General features: G+C 38.7%; 1 protein-coding gene across 49 annotated transcripts in view; it reads left to right on the top strand.

Moving 5' to 3' along the window:
- SLC25A26 (solute carrier family 25 member 26) overlaps positions 1–18,129 on the top strand; it is a 147,459-nt gene that overhangs the window by 82,527 nt on the left and 46,803 nt on the right. The window contains exon 6 of one of the 49 annotated variants that reach the window (XR_015151350.1): positions 7,952–8,056. The exons of the other annotated variants lie outside the window; for them this stretch is intronic. The gene's annotated coding sequence lies outside the window, so the exon portion shown is untranslated. The remainder of the gene's footprint in view (positions 1–7,951; positions 8,057–18,129) is intronic. 49 annotated transcript variants of the gene reach the window in all.

Here is an 18,129-nt window from a genome sequence, read left to right as displayed (position 1 = left end):
CCACTCCATTTCTACTAAGGCATTCTTGCCCACAGTAATAGATACAATGGTCATCTGAATCAGATCCACCCATTCTAGTCCATTTTACCCATCTTGGTTATCTCCATAACTGTTAATGAAATGTCCAATATCGCAAAAATTTGCAGGCACCACAGATTATGGTAATAAAACATTTTTTTCTCATCATTTTTTTTCTTTTAAAGTAAGATATCTTGCCTGACAGCAGCAGTAAGGGAGAATGGAAACCTTAAAATAAAATCACCTGTAGAGTCATCTGTATGGAAGCTGCCAGTCACAAGCTATCCTCTTTCCAGCCAGATGTGATGCCCAGCTCTTTATATCTCTCATCCTCCCAAGTAGAGCTTCTGTTTCACGGATTAAATGTGATGAAGCTTAGGGACATCTAGTAACTTCACTCTGCACTAATACCTGTTACAACCCAAGAAAGAGTTAAACTAAGCTGGAATCAAGATTGCCGGGAGAAATATCAACAACCTCAGATAGGCAGATGACACCACCCTTACGGCAGAAAGTGAAGAGGAACTAAAAAACCTCTTGATCAAAGAGAAAGAGGAGAGTGAAAAAGTTGGCTTAAAGTTCAACATTCAGAAAACGAAGATCATGGCATCTGGTCCCATCAATTCATGGGAAGTAGATGGGGACAGTGGAAACAGTGTCAGACTTTCTATTTTTGGTCTCCAAAATCACTGCAGATGGTGATTGCAGCCATGAAACTGAAAGACGCTTACTCCTTGGAAGGAAAGTTATGACCAACCTAGATAGCATATTCAATAGCAGAGACATTAACTTTGCCAACAAAGGTCCATCTAGTCAAGGCTATGGTTTTTCCAGTGGTCATGTATGGATGTGAGAGTTGGACTGTAGAGAAAGCTGAGCGCTGAAGAATTGATGCTTTTGAACTGTGGTGTTGGAGAAGACTCTTGTGAGTCCCTTGGACTGCAAGGAGATCCAACCAGTCCATCCTAAAGGAGACCAGTCCTGGGTGTTCATTGGAAGGACTGATGCTGAGGATGAAACGCCAATACTTTGGCCACCTCATGCGAAGAGTTGACTTATTGGAAAAGACCCTGATACTGGGAGGGATTGGGGGCAGGAGGAGAAGGGGACGACAGAGGATGAGATGGCTGGATGGCATCACTGACTCGATGCACATGAGTTTGGGTGAACCCCAGGAGTTGGTGATGGACAGGGAGGCCTGATGTGCTGTGGTTCATGGGGTTGCAAAGAGTCGGACACGGCTGAACTGAACTGAATCCTAGTCAGTTTAAAATCGTTATTTGAAGCATCTGTGGTTTCACAGATACCTGGAATGTACTCTGTTTCAAAGCACACCTCTCGACTTCCCTTGTCTGCCTCTTGTACCAGAGTTCTCTCAGCCAACAAACTTAAAACTTGGAACCTCAGAATTCTAAAACTTTAGTGTTGGAAAGGGCATATGAGACCTTGATGTCTAATATCCTTAATCTACAGATAACCAAACAAAATCAAGGTCACAGATCCTGTTAATGGAGAAAGCAGACTGTAGCCCAAGCATCGAACTCCTGGCTCCTCATTTCACCAGTGTCCCCTATTAATCTCATCTTGGATTTCTCTGTCACCACTCACATTCAGTTGTGTAAGCCCCATCCACTAATCTCCCATAAGGCCTTTCAGCCCTGTTACTGAATCCACTTCTTAGTCTTTCTAGCCTCATTCTTTTCCCCATCCTTCCACACTACTGTGGTGACCTCCTAGTGGGTCTTTTCCTAAGTTCCACTGTGCCTAAGTCTCTTTACAGCTCACACTGATTGAATTCTCCCCAGAGCCTTGTATTTGATGTCACAGCTCTTCAGGCTGTTCTTCCTCGTTCCCTGTAGTTGGGCTCCAGCGTCCACCCATGCCCCATCTTTATGACCCACTAGGCAATGGCACCCCACTCCAGTACTCTTGCCTGGAAAATCCCATGGATGGAGGAGCCTGGTAGGCTGCAGTCCATGGGGTCTCTAAGAGTTGGACACGACTGAGTGACTTCACTTTCACTTTACACTTTCATGCATTGGAGAAGGAAATGGCAACCCACTCCAGTGTTCTTGCCTGGAGAATCCCAGGGACGGGGGAGCCTGGTGGGCTGCCGTCCATGGGGTCGCACAGAGTTGGACACGACTGAAGCGATTTAGCAGCAGCAGCAGTCCTTATTACACACCTGCCTGCTATCCTATACAAGTTGCTGCTCCCCAAGGAGTTTTCCTTATCTGTGCTTTGTTTCTTCTGCCGGAAGATCGCACTCCTCCCCTTCCTTTTTCAAAGCCTGTTCTGCATCCTCCATCAGCTGGTAGAGTCAATGGCTCCTGCCGGAAGTCTCCTCTTACACTGAGAGTATTGTGCTCCCAGGCACTCATCTTCACTTCTACATGGGGCCTTGAGTCTTGTAGGAAGTCTGTAAATGTCAGATAAATTCTGTATCATTCTTTTTTTCTTCACTGTTGCATTTTCTTAAGACGTTGCCTTTGTTTCAGTCATTTGGATTTTAAGACTAAGGATCTTCCGATTTCTGGTAACTTTCCAGTGTGCACGTATGTTGACTGTGCCATTTATGTCTGGTTTCTGGTTTTCACATCCCTTTTTGACACTGTTCTGAGGGATGTTTTTTACACTTTTTTGGGTCCTGAAGGATAGGATCCTAGATGTTGCTGGCTGGAGTCTCAAGGACTTGGTGGGACTGGGCCTAATTTGAAAACTAAACTCAGATCGTTGGGGACTTGTATTGTGAGATATTCGTCTTTCTTTAGTTCAGTTTGATTTATTTTGCAGAGACCATTACTTTTAGTGTTGTATTGTCTGTAATTTATCAAAAAGTATTTCTAAATATAGTATAATATATGCATACATATAGAAGTTAATTTTAATCACTGGAGTTTGTCTTCAAATTTCCTATAAGGTGTCTTTTCATTGTAAATATCACCTGATAAAGAAGTTGTTGGAAAGGAGACTTATAACCTGGACTCCTCACCTGCTTCACCTCTGTTGGCCCTGCCAATATTTAAGCAAACAAATCTACTCACGGTGGTTTGGTCAGTTCATGGGAAGATAGGCAAATGGTGAGTACGGTCATCAACAATAAACCTCTCTGGTTTTCTCACACCCCCTGTTAAGTACATACACACAAACATACAGAGTGATGGCTGGAGCTGGTCCAGGTAGTATAATATTCTAGAATATAGGTTTGGAGCTTCTCACTTCTCTCTGACTTAGCTTTTTTGTGTCATCCATGTAGGTACTAAAGATCCTGCCTATATTATGTGGACCCTTGGGTTTATTTCCCTATTATTTGGCAGTGAATTTTTACTAATAGATTGACATATTGTAGCTCTATGTTTGTTGAACTATCAGGGATTTTTAAAAAATTCTTTATACTGAAAAAAGATCAATTATACGAAGGTTCCACTGAATATTTTATTTTTAGAAAATAAAACTAGCAAATTCTTGGATAATTCTATAGCTTCAGCACAGCTTTTTAACTGATACAATTGGAAAATGGATATTTCATTCTATCTGCATTATAATATGTCTTAAAGAGTTTTATACACATGTATACAGGTATACTTACATACGTATATTTACTGCACACACACCCCCCTCCCCCCACCCCCTGGCTGTAGCTCACTTACTAAAGAACCCATCTTCAGTGCAGGAGATGCAGGTTTGATCCCTGGGTAGTGATGATCCCTTGGAGAAGGAAATGGCAACATACACTAGTAGTCTTGCCTGGAAGATCTCATCGGCAGAGGAGCCTGGCGGGCTACAGTCCGTGGGGTTGCAGAGTTGGACACGACTGAGTCTTTGAGCATATATGAGTATACTTACACACATGTATTTACACATATACAAATATATACCAAAGACATGTAATTATTGATGTAAGAAAAATAGTATTGATTTACACACACATGCACACCCCACACAATGTATGAAAGAAAAAGAGTGAAAGTCTCTCAGTCATGTCTGACTCTTTGTGACCCCATGGACTGACAGTCCATGGAATTCTTCAGGCCAGAATACTGGAGTGGGTAGCCTTTCCCTTCTCCAGGTGATTTTCCCAACCCAGGGAATGAACCCAGTCTCCTGCATCGCAGTTGAATTCTTCACCAGCTGAGCCACCAGGGAAGCCCAAGAATACTGGAGTGGGTAGCCTTTCCTTCTCTGGCAGATCTTAGGAATGGAACCAGGGTTTCCTGCATTGCAGGTGGATTCTTTACCAACTGAGCTATCAGGGAAGCCCCAAACAGTGTCTATTGCTCCCCCATCTCCTTTCCCTGTTTCTGGGAAATTTTTTGTGAAGTTACTTGTTTTCAGATTCTTTCTAATTTTTTGGAACAGAATTGAAATGCAGTTACTTGGAGTCATCAGTATCATCTGCCCAACTTTCTTGTTCCCAGATATATAGATACAGTTGAAAAATTGGAGGCAAACCCTATTCTCATCGTTATTAAACTTGTAGCTGAAATAGTCTGGTAATCCTTCCTGTGGTACAAAATCATCTGACTTTGTCTCCAGGAGGTTTCTTGGAAGGAATCGATTCTGCAGCTGTGTGGTATTAGAGGACAAGGAGGGAGCACAAAGCTTCAATCTCCATCTTACAGTTTTCTCAGCTTTGGAATTTGAGAAAGGTCAACTTTTAAGAGGGAAGTCAGTCTGCCTCTACCTATATGCTGTTGCTCTCTCTAGCTGAGCTCCATTCAGCTCAGTTGCTTTAGGGATCATTTATGAAGTGCCCACAGTAGACCAAGCCCTGAGATAGGTCTGGGAAATGGAGCCAGTGACTACGTTCAGTAGACTTTTAACATCTCTTTTATTTAATTCTTAAAAGAAAAACTTAGCACTAGAATGGAGGCTCCTTGAGGTCAAAGACCTTGTTTTGATGATCCTTGCATTCCCAGGGTTTGGCTTAGCAATGGGCGCTTAATGAGTTGGTCTTAGTAGTAGTTCATAGTGTTCATGGAGATTGGACCAAAATAAGACTTTTTGAATTAAGACTAAGAATTAAGACTTTTTGAACTTTCATATCCTGTATACTTAAAATTTTTTTCCATAAAACACTTTTTAAAGGTTTCTTAGTTTGTTGTTGGTTTTTTAAAAATTTAAACTTTTTTTTTAGTTCATTCTGTTCTGACCTGTTCATTTGTTTCCTTCTCATTTAACTTAATGATGGTTTAGTCATCAAGAAAGTAAGGTATTAACGTGTAATAAAATCCTTTGTTGTGTCAAATTGAAAAAACACATAGTAAAGGTGATATGCTTTGGATTTACAGTAATACTGTGCTTTATTAGGAATTTGAAGCACTTAGTAAATATGTATAAAGTATGTCATATTCTCTGGTAAGTCATTCCTTGTCTTTTACTATTACATTTTATTTTTTACTTTGTTACTATTACATTTTAATTAGGAAGAAGAGTTTCCACAGATTCTTTTGATTATGCTGATCTTTTTTCATGTTGTGTTGACGCTATGTTCTTTCAGTAATGGTTAGAGAATAAAAGTCCTTTTACGATGAAAATTCAAAGAATGACTTACTTCATAGCAAAGGTTTTTTGTTATATTTAGTCTTCAGCCTTTTTCCTCTGAAGTTTTATTTAATATAGAAAACCTGTTTGTAAGAGATGCTTTTCATGTGAATCAGTGTTAGATCTTTGTGGTTTTAAACCCTGCACATGTGGCCTAATGCATTACCTACCACTAAGTAGGAGATCAGCTGTGGCTTCTATATATTCCTGAACAGCTCACATATTTTCAGATGGTTTATTGTTATGCTGTTTCCTTAAATGATGGGACTGTAAGAGGTTTGCCATCTGACACATTTATGTTTCCTATTTAACAATAATTCCATTCATGTAAAGCTGCTAAATCATCTACTACATTACAGAATGTTTACCTTAAAGGGAACTCAAGTGTTCAAGAAATAGCTTAGGTGTCTTTAGATAATACATTGTTTAATCAATAAGATTGTGTCAGTAGAACAGCACTGTGTTTCTCCTTACAAGGTATTCTTTGCTAAGTATTTGCAATTATAGTTGAATCTTAGTTTCCCATTTGTTGTCTAAATGGCCCATTTAAAATGTTTTAAGAAAACACTAACATTTTCTTATTGGATTATGAGAGAAGTATATCTTTAAGGAAAATTACCCAATGAGCAGGTTACTTACAATATTGTTTTCTCATGGCTTGTTAAAATCCAACATATATGCAATTTAAAAAAAAAGTTGTATTAGAATTAGTTATATATTATCACCTATTTATAAGGTATATAAAGTGCTTCAAACAGTGCCTGGCATACAGTGACCACTAAGGGTTTGTCATTATTACTCTTAACTTGAATTTATAGATGGAAAAGATGAAAATGAAGGATATTTTTTGGTTCTTACACTGAAATTCCATTTTATCAGTGGTCATTATTATAAATTTGTTTCCTGTGAAGTTCTCTGCAGAAGATTTTCTTTCTTCATATTTAATTTGTGTGTATGCCATAATTTATTTTTCCACACTTTCTCCTTTTGTGGTTTTTTAAAAAAACATGTCTTAGTTAAGAATCTCTTTCTTTTCTTAAAATTCTGCATCCTTCTGTAAACCAAATAATTTATAAAGCCATTCAAATTTTATGCATCTAAGTGGTACCAAATTTGAAAAGCAAAGAAATAAGCTGTATTGCATGCCTATTTAATAATGAAGAATATTGCAGTGAATTGCTTTTAAAAAATTCCCCCCCTTCTACCCCCTTGCCTTCTAAGAGTGAATGGAGGTGTTAGACAAAATTGACGTGAGTTTCCATTAGGGTTTTTCAAAGAATTTCTTGTTATAATGCAATTGCATATTTACTTACTACATTTTAAAATATAAGGAAGGTGAAAAAAGAAAACCACTAAAAGGCGATTAATTTTAATATTTAATTGCAGATTGTTCTATTATTATTTCACCTACTCTATTTTAATATTGGTTTAGATAGTGATTGTAAATCATCTTCTGTAATGAAAAGCTATGGCATTTATCCTTGTATGTTTTTCTTGGAGATATAGTCATTCATTCAAGAAGTATTTATTGAGGACCTGCTATATATCAGATGTTATTCTTGGGACTTTGATTCATTAAGACACACCACCCCTACCCCATCTTGAACTTCCCTTCTTTCTCTTAATCTTCCAGTCTGCTCCTGACTTAAGGAGTTTTCAGTGAGTTGGCCTATAAAGGATGTAATTTGTGAGAGGTAAAGAGAGTCATCCAGTTGGCCTATACAGTTGGTCTTTTACCTTATAATTCCCTTTAGGATGGGAGAAATTTTAGGTAGAGTAGGTTTGAGAGGAACATCAGGAGTTGAGTGTGGACCTGCTTAATTTAAGATGTCTGTTAGACATCCAAATGGAAATGTTGAGTAGGCAGATGTAAAATAATAGAAAATATGTATGTTGGTCACAATCCCTGGTTTTGGCTAGAGATCCTGAAACCCTTCCAAATTTGTGTTTGGTAAGAATACTAAGAACATCTTTTGTTCTAATATTTGGTCTTTGGCCTGGGTTCACAGAGTTCCTAAATCCCTTAGGATTTTCCCGGTGATAGGAATGTCTTTTGCTCTAGTGAGGTGACTCATGGTGGGCTCCTGGATGTCCCTTGGTTGAGAGTGGTCACTAGAAAGACCAAGTCATATTTAAAATACTGAAACTTTCCACCTCACTCTCCATCTTTGGGAGAGTGGAGGGGGACTGGAGGCTTGAGTTAATGATCCGTCATGACTCTATGATGAAGCCTTTATAAAAACCCAGTGTACGGGCTTTAGGGAGCTTACAGGTTGAGCACACACACATACCAGCAGGGTGGTGCACTCCAGCTCCATGGGAACAGAAGGTCAAGACTCCTGAGGCCTCTTATATATCTCTTCCTCTGCCTGTTCATGTGTCTCAACAGAACTGTTTTCCTGAAGCCTGTGAGCTGTTCTAACAAATGACTGAATTGGGTGGATGGGAGTGAGTCATGGGAACCTCCAGTTTGTAGCCAAGTTGGACAGAAGGTGTAAGTAAGCTGGGGACCTGTTATTAACAGTTGGTATCTGAAGTGGAGGGCAGTCTTGTGGGGCTGAGCCCTTAACTTGTGGGTTCTGCTTTAACTACCTTAAGTTAAATTGAATTAAATTATAGACATGACAGAGGATGAGATGGTTGGATGGCATCACCATTTCGATGAACATGAGTTTGAGCAAGCTCTAGGAGTTGGTGATGGACAGGGAAGCCTGGCGTGCTGCAGTCCATGGGGTCGCACAGAGTCGGACACGACTGAGCAACTGAACCGAACAACTGGTTTCACAGAGAGTTACTTGTGTGGGGAAAAAACCTCACAGATCTGGTGTCATAAGTGTTGTGAATGTGGTAGCTATTTCTGGGACTTTGTTCTATTTCTGAAACTTCATTTCTTGCGTCAGTTTTAGATTTACAGAATTACTGCCAAGATACTACAGAGTTACCACATACCCTCTGTGTATATGTGTGTGTGTGTGTGTGTGTGCATGCGTGCATGCACGCTCGTTTGTGCAGTTGTCTCCAACTCTTTGCGACCTCATGGATAGCCCGCTAGGCTCCTCTGTCCGTGGAATTCTCCAGGCAGGAATACCGGAGTGGGTTGCCATTTCCCCAACCCAGGGATCAGGCTGATTCTTTGCCTCTCGTGGGAAGCCCACTATATGCTCTGTAAAGACAGTTTATCCTGTTACTAATATCTTACATCAGTATGATGCATTGGTTATGATGAATGAACTAATACTGATACATTGTTGTTAACTGACATCTATACTTGATTCCTATTTCCTTAGTTTTTACCTTATTATTAGTTTCCCCCACTAGGATTCCACCCAGGATAGCACAGTATTGCATTGGCCAAAAAGTTTGTTTGGTCTTATGGGGAAAACCTGAATGAACTTTTTGGTCAACCCAAAATACTTAGTTTTCATGTCTCCATAGGTCCCTGTAGGTTGTGTCAGTCTCTAAGGCTTCGTTTTTGATGACTTTGACTGTTTTGAGGAGTTCTGGCCAACAGCTCTGCTTGAAGAATGTATTGGGATTTGTATAATATTTTTCTCATGATTAGGCTGATGTTAGGGTACTCACCGCCTATGAGACTTGTCACTGTTAATGTTGACCTTGATCACCTGGCTGAGAGAGTTAGTACTTGTTAGGTTTCTCCACTGGGAAGTTACGCTTTCTTTTCCCACACTGTCCTCCTTAGAAGGAAGTCTCTGTGCACAGCCCACACTTAAGGAGTGGGGGACTTAACGCTCCACATTCTAGAGGACAGGGCATCTGCCTGAGTTATTTGAAATTCTTCTGTACAGATTTGTCTCTTCTCCCTAATTTAGTCATTTATTAATTACTGTGGTTCGTGAATGCTTATTTTATACTTTGGATTCTGATCCATTACCACTGTACTTATTTCTGCTGTTTGAATTGCTCTAGTTTGAACTATTGGGTACTCTTTCCCTTGGCTCCTGTGTCCCTCATCAATGTGAGTGTTGACATACCCTCATCACTGTGAGTGTTGAAGTTTTGTGTGTGTGTGTGTTTTTTTTTTTTTTTTTTTGGTTTTGAGTATTAATTTCTGGACTTACAAGATGCTCCTGGCTCATAATGTAAATTTCCTGCCCTAGAAGTGGAATCCTGTCTTGGGTTTCCCTCTACTCTCAGCTCCTCCCTATGGGTCCCCCCCGCCCCTGCCCCCACCTTCTGTACTGTAAAACATTTTTTGAATGCTTGAAATGTGTTCACCATTTATGATAGGCACTAGGGCTCCAAGGTGACAAAGGATAAATTCCACATTACTTTTCCTTTCATCTCAGACTTTGTATAGACCTGTCCTGGTGTATCTTTGTAGTTTTTACATTTTCTTTTTAAATGTTATCAATTTTTTATATATTGATATATTTAAAACATATATCTTTTATACTTTATAAAAGATGGCTTACATGGAACATATTTTCCTGTATTTTGTCTTTCTGTCTTTTAAAAATAGCTAAAGGAGCCCTTCATCCCACCTGTTAGAATTCTGATTCGTTCTTTTAAATGGCTGCTTACTGTTTCTGGTAGGTGATTATTTTAATAAATACAGCTATTTCATTGTTAATGGTGTTCACATACTTTTATTCTAAGGCATTAATCACTATGAATAGTGTTGCAGTAAAAACCCCTGAACAGAAATGCTTTATTTTTGTAGGATGAATTTCTCAGAGTGGGTTTGTTGTGTCTAAAGATATGTTTTTAAATAGTTGTTTCTAAATTACAACATTCTTTTAAAACTAGCGAATCACACATCCACCAGGAATGTCTGAGAGGAACCTTTCCCTTGCATTCCTGTCTGCATCAGGTAGAACAAGTCTTAGCAGTTTTGCAGATCTGGTTTATGTTCAGTGATGCCTCCTTGGTAGTTCAGTTTGCATTTCTCTTGAGTGTCTTCTTGTTTATTGGTGGGGAACACTGACCACTGAGAATTGCTCTTCTGTGAACTTGTTTTTTTTTTTTTTGTCCTTTACTATTCATCTTGTCAGTTTGTAGAAGTTCTTTGTATTTGTGAATATTAAGCCTGTGTCCTCTGTATTGGAAATACTTCCCCTATTTGTTGTTCCATCACCCAGTCCTGTCTAACTCTTTGTGACCCCATGGCCTGCAGCATGCCAGGCCTCCCCATTGCTCATCATCTCCTGGAGTTTGCCAAAATTCATGTTCATTGCATTGGTGATGCCATCCAGCCATCTTATCCTCTGACACCCTCTTCTCCTCCTGCCCGTGATCTTTCCCAGCATCAGAGACTTTTCCAGTGAGTTGTCTGTTCACATCAGATGACCAAAATACTGAAGCTTCAGTATATGATTTCCTTACTGTCCTAGGGACTTTTAGGAATCTTCTCTAGCACCACAGTTCGAGGGCATCAGTTTTTTGGCATTCTGCCTTCTTTATGGTCCAGGTCTAACAACCATATTTGACCACCGGGAAGACCATAGCCTTGACTCCGTGAACCTTTGTTGGCAGAGTGATGTCTCTGCTTTTCAGCACACTGAGTTTGTCATTGCTTTCCCTGGTATCTTTTGTCCACTCTTTGTCTTTTCTGTTGTTTGGTATAGAAATCTAAAATGTTTTATGTAATAAATCTGCCTTTCTTCTCGTTCATAGCTTTTGGGTTTAAGGTCTCTTCAATTTTTTTTTTTTTGCAGAGTTTTTTTAATCCAAATGAAATTTTTTAAATTTACTTTTTATTTTGTATGGGAGTATAGTTGATTTACAATGTTGTGTTAGTTTCAGGTGTAAAGCAGAATGGTTATTTTTTTCTTTTCAGATTCTTTTCCCATATAGATTATTACAGAACATTGAGTGGAGTTCCCTGTGCTATACAATAGGTCCTTGTTAGTTACCTGTTTTATATATAGTAGTGTGTATATGTCAGTCCATTCCTCCTAATTTATCCCCCCCCCCCATTTTCCTCATTGGTAACCATGTTTGTTTTCAAGGTCTGTCTGTCTGTCTCTGTTTTGTAAATAAGTTCATTTTTACCATCTTTTTAGATTCCACATGTAAGTGACATCATAATGTGTTTGTCTCCTCTGACTTCACTTACTGTGATAATCTCCAGGTCTGTCCATGTTGCTGCAAATGGCATTATTTCATTCTTTTTTATGGCTGAGTGTTAGTCTGTTGTATATATGTACTGCATCTTCTTTACCCATTTTTCTGTTGATTGATATTTAGGTTGCTTCCACGTCTTGGCTTTTGTAAATAGTTCTGCAGTGAACATTTGGGTGCATGCATCTTTTTGAACTTTTTATCCAGATAAATGCCCAGGAGTGGAATTGTTGGTTCGTGTGATAGTTGTAAATGGTTTTGTTTTTTGAGAAGCCTCCATGCTGTTCCCCGTGGTGCCTCTAACAGTTTACATTCCCACCAACAGTATAGAAGGGTTCCCTTTTATCCACACTGTCTCCAGCATTTATTTTCTGTAGAATATTTGATGAAGGTCATTCGACCTGTGTGAGATGATACTTCATTGTAGTTTTGATATGCACTTCTCTAATAATTAGCGATGTTGAGCATCTTTTCAAGTAATTAGCAGTGTTGAGCATCTTTTCATGCTTTTCTTGGCCATCTGTATGTCTTCTTTGGAGAAGTGTCTGCTTAGGTTTTTTGCCCATATTTTACCTGAGTTGTTTGTTTTTTGGGGCTCTATGAGCTGTTTATGAGTTTTGGAGATTAATCCCTTGTCAGTTGCTTTGTTTGCAAATGTTTTCTCCCATTCTCTGGGTTTTTTTTGTTTTGTTTTGTTTATGGTTTCCTTTGCTGTGCAAAAGCTTTTAAGTGTAATTAGGTCCCATTTTAAATTTTAAAAAATTTTCATTACTCTAGGAAATTGATATATTAAAAAGGATACTGCTGTTCTGCTGAGAATTTCCTCTAAGAGTTTTATAGTATCTGGTCTTCTGTTTAGATCTTTAATCCATTTTGAGTTTATTTTTGTGTATGGAGTTAGGGAGTATTCCAATTTCATTGTTTTTCATGTAGCTGTCCAGTTTTCTCAGCACTGCTTATTGAAGAGCTTGTCTTTTCTCCATTTATTATGTATTCTTGCTTCGTTTGTCACAGAGTATTGGTTCATGGGCATTCTGTTCTGTTCCGTTGATCTGTCTTTCTTTCTTTTTTGTGCCAGTACCATACTATTTTGATTAGTGTAGCTTTGTATTAATAGTATAATTGAAGTCAGGGAGCCTGATTCCTCTGGCTTCTTTTTGTTGTTTTGTTTTTCTCAGAATTGCTTTGGCTATTCCGAGTCTTTTGTGTTTCTATACAAATTTAAAAGTTTTTTTGGTTCTAGTTCTGTGTGAAATACCATTGGTAACTTGGTAGGGATTACCTTGAATCTCTAGATTGCCTTGGGTGATATAGTCGTTTTGACAATATCGATTCTTCCAATCTAAGAACATGATGTATCTTTCCATCTGAGTCATATTCAGTTTCTTTCATCAGTGTCTTACAGTTTGCAGAGTAAAGATCTTTTGTTCCTAAGGTAGGTTCATTCCTAGGTATTTTATTCTTTTTGATGTAACTGAATTGTTTCCTTAACTTCTCTTTCTGATTGTTCATTGTTAGTTTGTAGAAATGCAACAGATTTCTGTATGTTTTGTATCCTATAACCTTACCAAATTCATTTTTGAACCCTAGTAGTTTTCTGATAGCTTCTTTAGTGTTTATATTTTGTGCCTGGAGTGAGATGGGGTTCTGTTTTACTCTTCTAGTTTCCCATGATGTAATATAGTAGAACCTTTCTTTACCTTTTTATAAATTAAATTCTCTTATGTGTTGAAAATTATTATTAGGTTGGTGCAAAAGTAATTGCAGTTTTGCATTGTTGAACTTTGCTGTTTGATATTGAAATACATTCTTAAATGTGATTATGTTATACATCATTTAAATGCATATTTCTCACTTTATATTTTTTTGCTAATGACTTATTGCTGTTTGTTTTATATTTATCTTAGACTAGGGAAACGATGTTAGACAACAAGTTTGAGCTGTTTTCTTTTTCGAGTTCAAAATGGGTCATAAAGTAGTGGAGACAGTTTGCAACATCAACAGTGCATTTGGCCCAGGAACTGCTAACGAATGTGTGTCCAGTGATGGTTCTAGAAGTTTTGCCAAGAAGATGAGCGCAGTGACTGGCCATCGGAAGTTGACAGTGACCAACTGCGAGGATCATTGAAGCTGATCCTCTTACAACTACAGGAGAAGTTGCCGAAGAACTCAACATTGACCATTCTATGGTCATTCAGCATTTGAAGCAAATTGGAAAGGTGAAAAAGCTCGATAAATGGGTGATGCAAATAAAAAAAAATCATCATTTTGAAATATCTTCTCTTATTCTGTGCAACAACAAACCATTTTTATATTGGACTGTGATGTGTGATGAAAAGTGGATTTTATAGTACAACCAGCTCAGTGGCTGGACTGAGAAGAAGCACCAAAGCGCTTCCCAAAGCCAAACTTGCACCAAAAAAAAAGTCATGGTCACTATTTGGTGGCTGCTACCCATCTGATCCACTACAACTTTCTGAATCCTGGTGAAACCATTACATCTGAGAAGTATGCTCAACAAATCAATGAGATGCTCGAAAACTGTGATGCCTGCAGTTGACATTGGTCAACAGAAAGGGCCCAGTGCTTCTCCATGACAGGATGTGACCCAGTGTCACACAACCAAGGCTTCAAAAGTTGAACAAAGTGGGCTACAAAGTTTGGCCTCATCCACCATATTCACATGACCTCTAGCCAACTAACTACCACTTCTTAAATCATGTTGACAACTTTTTGCAGGGAAAATGCTTCCACAACCAGCAGGAGGCAGAAAATACTTTAAGAATTCGTTGAATCCCAAAGCATGGATTTTCAACACTACATGAATAAACAAACTTACTTCTCATTGGCAAAAATGTGTTGATTGTAATGGTTCCTATTTTGATTAATAAAGATGTGTTTGTGTCTACTTATAACGATTTAAAATTCACAGTCTGAAATTGCATTTACTTTTCACCAACCTAAAACTTGGCTCACTATTCTGTTTTGTTAATAGTTCTGTTTACTTTTAGGCTACAAGTGTATTGATTTGATTAAAGTTGCTTTTTAAGTATATGCTGATATACGAACATGAATTCTGCTTCCCCCCACCCACCCCTTGCTCTTGTTTTTCAAAATATTCTTGTCTGTGCATGTGTATATTTTCTTCCCTATATATGTTAAGATCAATATACAATTTTTAAAAGATTGCTGTATAATTGAAAGTTATATTAAGTATATATGTATTAAACTTGGGAAAACGGAGAAGAATGCATATAGTTTCTGCATTTTTTCCAGACCTTATTTGAAGTCTTCTGATAATCATTCTGTAGTTCCGTTCATAATTCTAGGTCAGTTTTTTGGCTGTGCTGTGCATGTGTTGCTTTGTACAGACTTTCTCTAGTTGGAGCGAATGGCCCTCTTGTTGCGGTGAGTGGGTTTCTCCCTGCAGTGGCCTGCCCTGTTGAGGAGCATAGGCTCAAGGTGAGAGGGCTTCAGTAGCTGCAGCACACAGGCCCAGTGATTGTGGCCGGCGGCTCCAGGGTACGTGGACTCAGTAGACGCGACACGTAGGCTCGGTTGTTGTGGCTTGCGGGCCTGGAGTGCGTGGGCTTCAGTGATTGTGGCACCTGGGCCTGGCTGCCCCTTGGGCCTGGCTGCTTCTGGTATGTGGAATTTTCTCAGACCAGGGATGGAACCTGTGCCCCCTGCATTGCTAGGCAGATTCCTATCTGCTGCCCCACCAGGGAAGTCCTCATACACCTCTTGAATTTATCTGTAGGTTTTGTTACTATTGTGAATGGTCACCACCCTCACCCCGCTTTTTTCTTTTTAGGAGCTTATGGGTAACACAGTTTTAAAAGGTATTGACTTTGTAAGTTTCTCGGTAAGCAGTCATATTTCCCAATTTTCTGATTAAACCCAGAACTGTTTTACTAGAAACTTTTGGGCTTTCTATGGTGTGAGAGTAAGAAGGGTTCTTTTTCTTTCTCCTTTCCTCTCCTCTTGTGTTCCTATTGGTTAGTTTATTTTCTTGTCTTACTCTGTTCACAACCTTTACGAAATGTTGACTAATACTCTTGGCTGATGGCAGTATTATCTAGTTTCAGTTTTTTGTTCATTTAATTGCTAAGGTTTTGGTTGGGTATAGGTTTATGACATGGCCTGTTCATAAATCATGGCTTTTATCATTACATAATGACACTTAACAACATACCATTTAGTCATTTTAACCTTCTAAACCTAATTTCTGTGCCTGTCCTTTTAAGTGTTTCTTTATAATTTTATTTTAAACAGAATATAACTGGGTCTTATAATGGAATAATTTTCTTTCTTCACCTGTTGTATAAATAATTTTTCTTTTAACTTGCTTAATTATGCATTTTAACTTTTGGTTTCTTTATTTCCTTTTTATTTTTGCTGGTTTGATCACGTTATTTTACACTTTTTTTTTTTTTTTTTGGTGGTTCTTGTTTAAAAATTTTCCTACACATTTCTATGCCATGAGTAATTACCTTTTCTGTACTCATCATTAGAAATATTTACTTACGGTTATGACATGAACTCACCCCCTTATAACAAGTGAGAACTTGAGAATACTTTACTCTTCTGCCTCACTCGTACCTAGCTGGGATCTGTAGGATGCTTTTACTCCTATTTGTAGCCCCTCTCTCACCTCCTGGATTTTCCTGAGACAGTTTAATACTTTTAGTTCAGTGGTTAGTAGATACTGCTTTGCTGTATGTATATTTTGTTTCAAGAATTCTGATTACATGCTGCCAGACAGTTAATAATAACTAACTTGGACTAAACTGTATATAAAACTTTCATATTTCATAATTCTAAAAAGCAATTTTTTTAGCACCTTTGAAATTAAGATGTGCCTTATAATTGATAGCTTCCTAGAATTAGATTTACAATTGTCCTTTGCAGTGTTTGTCTTTCTTATGGTTAGTGGAGTCAGCGGAGTTGATACAGAGACATGAAACTGGATATAGGGAGAGGAAGCAAGTGCAAGAGCAAAGCATTTTCTTGCTCTTTCTTATGTCCTCCCCTAGAGGGTCTTTGTTCTAATCCATTTGTTCTTCAGTCAGAATTCTTTCACAGATACTTTTCTATGTGAGGCTGATGGGTGGTCCATTTTCTGAGTGTCCACCCATCTGTTTCACCTGCTAGATGTGATGTCTGGCATCGCTGTTTTCCTTTCAGTAGTCTGTTAGAGTTTTGCTATAGCTTCCTACATTGCACATGAGAAGTCAGATGCCTCTCTGAATTCTCTCCTCTGTAAGGTCTTGTTACCTGTAAGCTTCAAATTTTTTTCCTTTCTTAAATTCCTGAAACAGTTCAGGTATTTACATAGTTCTGTTGAGATTTGTGTCTAGGGTAAAGTGAGCTCTCTGCATCTGAAGATTAAGGTCTTTTTTTGGTCTAAGCAAATTTTCTTCTGCTATGTATTCTGTTATTGTCTCTTCTCTATCTGTTCATATTTCTTCTGCTAGAGCCGCTGTTCTTCTCATTAAATCTATCTTCCAGATCTCTTATCTTTTCTATCATGATTTCTGTTTTGCTACTTTGAACTATTTTTTTCCATTTGACTTTCCAGGCCACAAATTTGGACCCTTGCCACAGTTCATTCTTTCCTTCAGTTTATATACTGTATGGTTTATTTGGAAACTCTTGTTTTTAGATGCAGGAAGACTTCTCTATGCTGTGGTTAAATCTCCGTAAGTTCTTTTCATTATTTTTCTGACCCATATTGACCTCTCTCACTTCAGGCAGCTCTGCTTAGTTGTGGGTTTGCCCCCTTTCTTCTGACCAGTCACTGTCTTTTCAGATGCTCAGCCTGCTTCTATGTGGTCATATCTTCCTTGAAAGCTCATCGGGTCTAGTTCTGGTCTTGGCCTCTACTTAAGACATGCCTTCCTTCTGTCCCAGGACCATCAGATCTCCATGGACCGGGCTTTTTCTAGTAGTGTTAATTTACAATCTTTGTTCCAGGCTTGTTCCAAGAGGCTGGTCCCCAGGCGCTAGGCCCAGCTCAGAGGGAAGAAAAAAAAAAAAAACGCAGCATTTTCTAGTTCCCTCCTCTACCGTCCGAGGGACCCAAGCCCTCAATTTCATTTAGCTGCGTGCAGGCTCCAGGCCTATACCTGTTGTTGCAGCATATAGACTGAAAATAGAATGGGGTTAAAAGGGGGTGAGTTCATGTCATCATATTCTCAGAGTCTTCTTCAAGCCTGGATTGTTCATTTTTTTCTTTCCTTAATGGCTGTGAGTATGCACTTTTGCTCAGTCTTACCAACAATGGGGAGGAAAGCATTCAGCATGCAAGTTTCAAGATCTGTGGGATAAATTAAATCATAGTTCTCAATTCTGCACCTTTCCTGTAAGATGATCTGTTACACTTGGCTGCCTGTGGTTAAATGATTTGCAGTGCCTCCCTGCCCCATAGTCATGTTTGGCATCATGACTTAGCTTGCTCAATGAATGTGAAAGTGACAGTGCTCT

Source organism: Bos grunniens, chromosome 22, assembly GCF_055505025.1.
Source record: "Bos grunniens cultivar Pamir isolate PY7600 chromosome 22, Bosgru_T2T1.0, whole genome shotgun sequence".
Classification (NCBI taxonomy): domain Eukaryota; kingdom Metazoa; phylum Chordata; class Mammalia; order Artiodactyla; family Bovidae; genus Bos; species Bos grunniens.
This window is presented reverse-complemented; position numbering and strand designations above follow the sequence as displayed.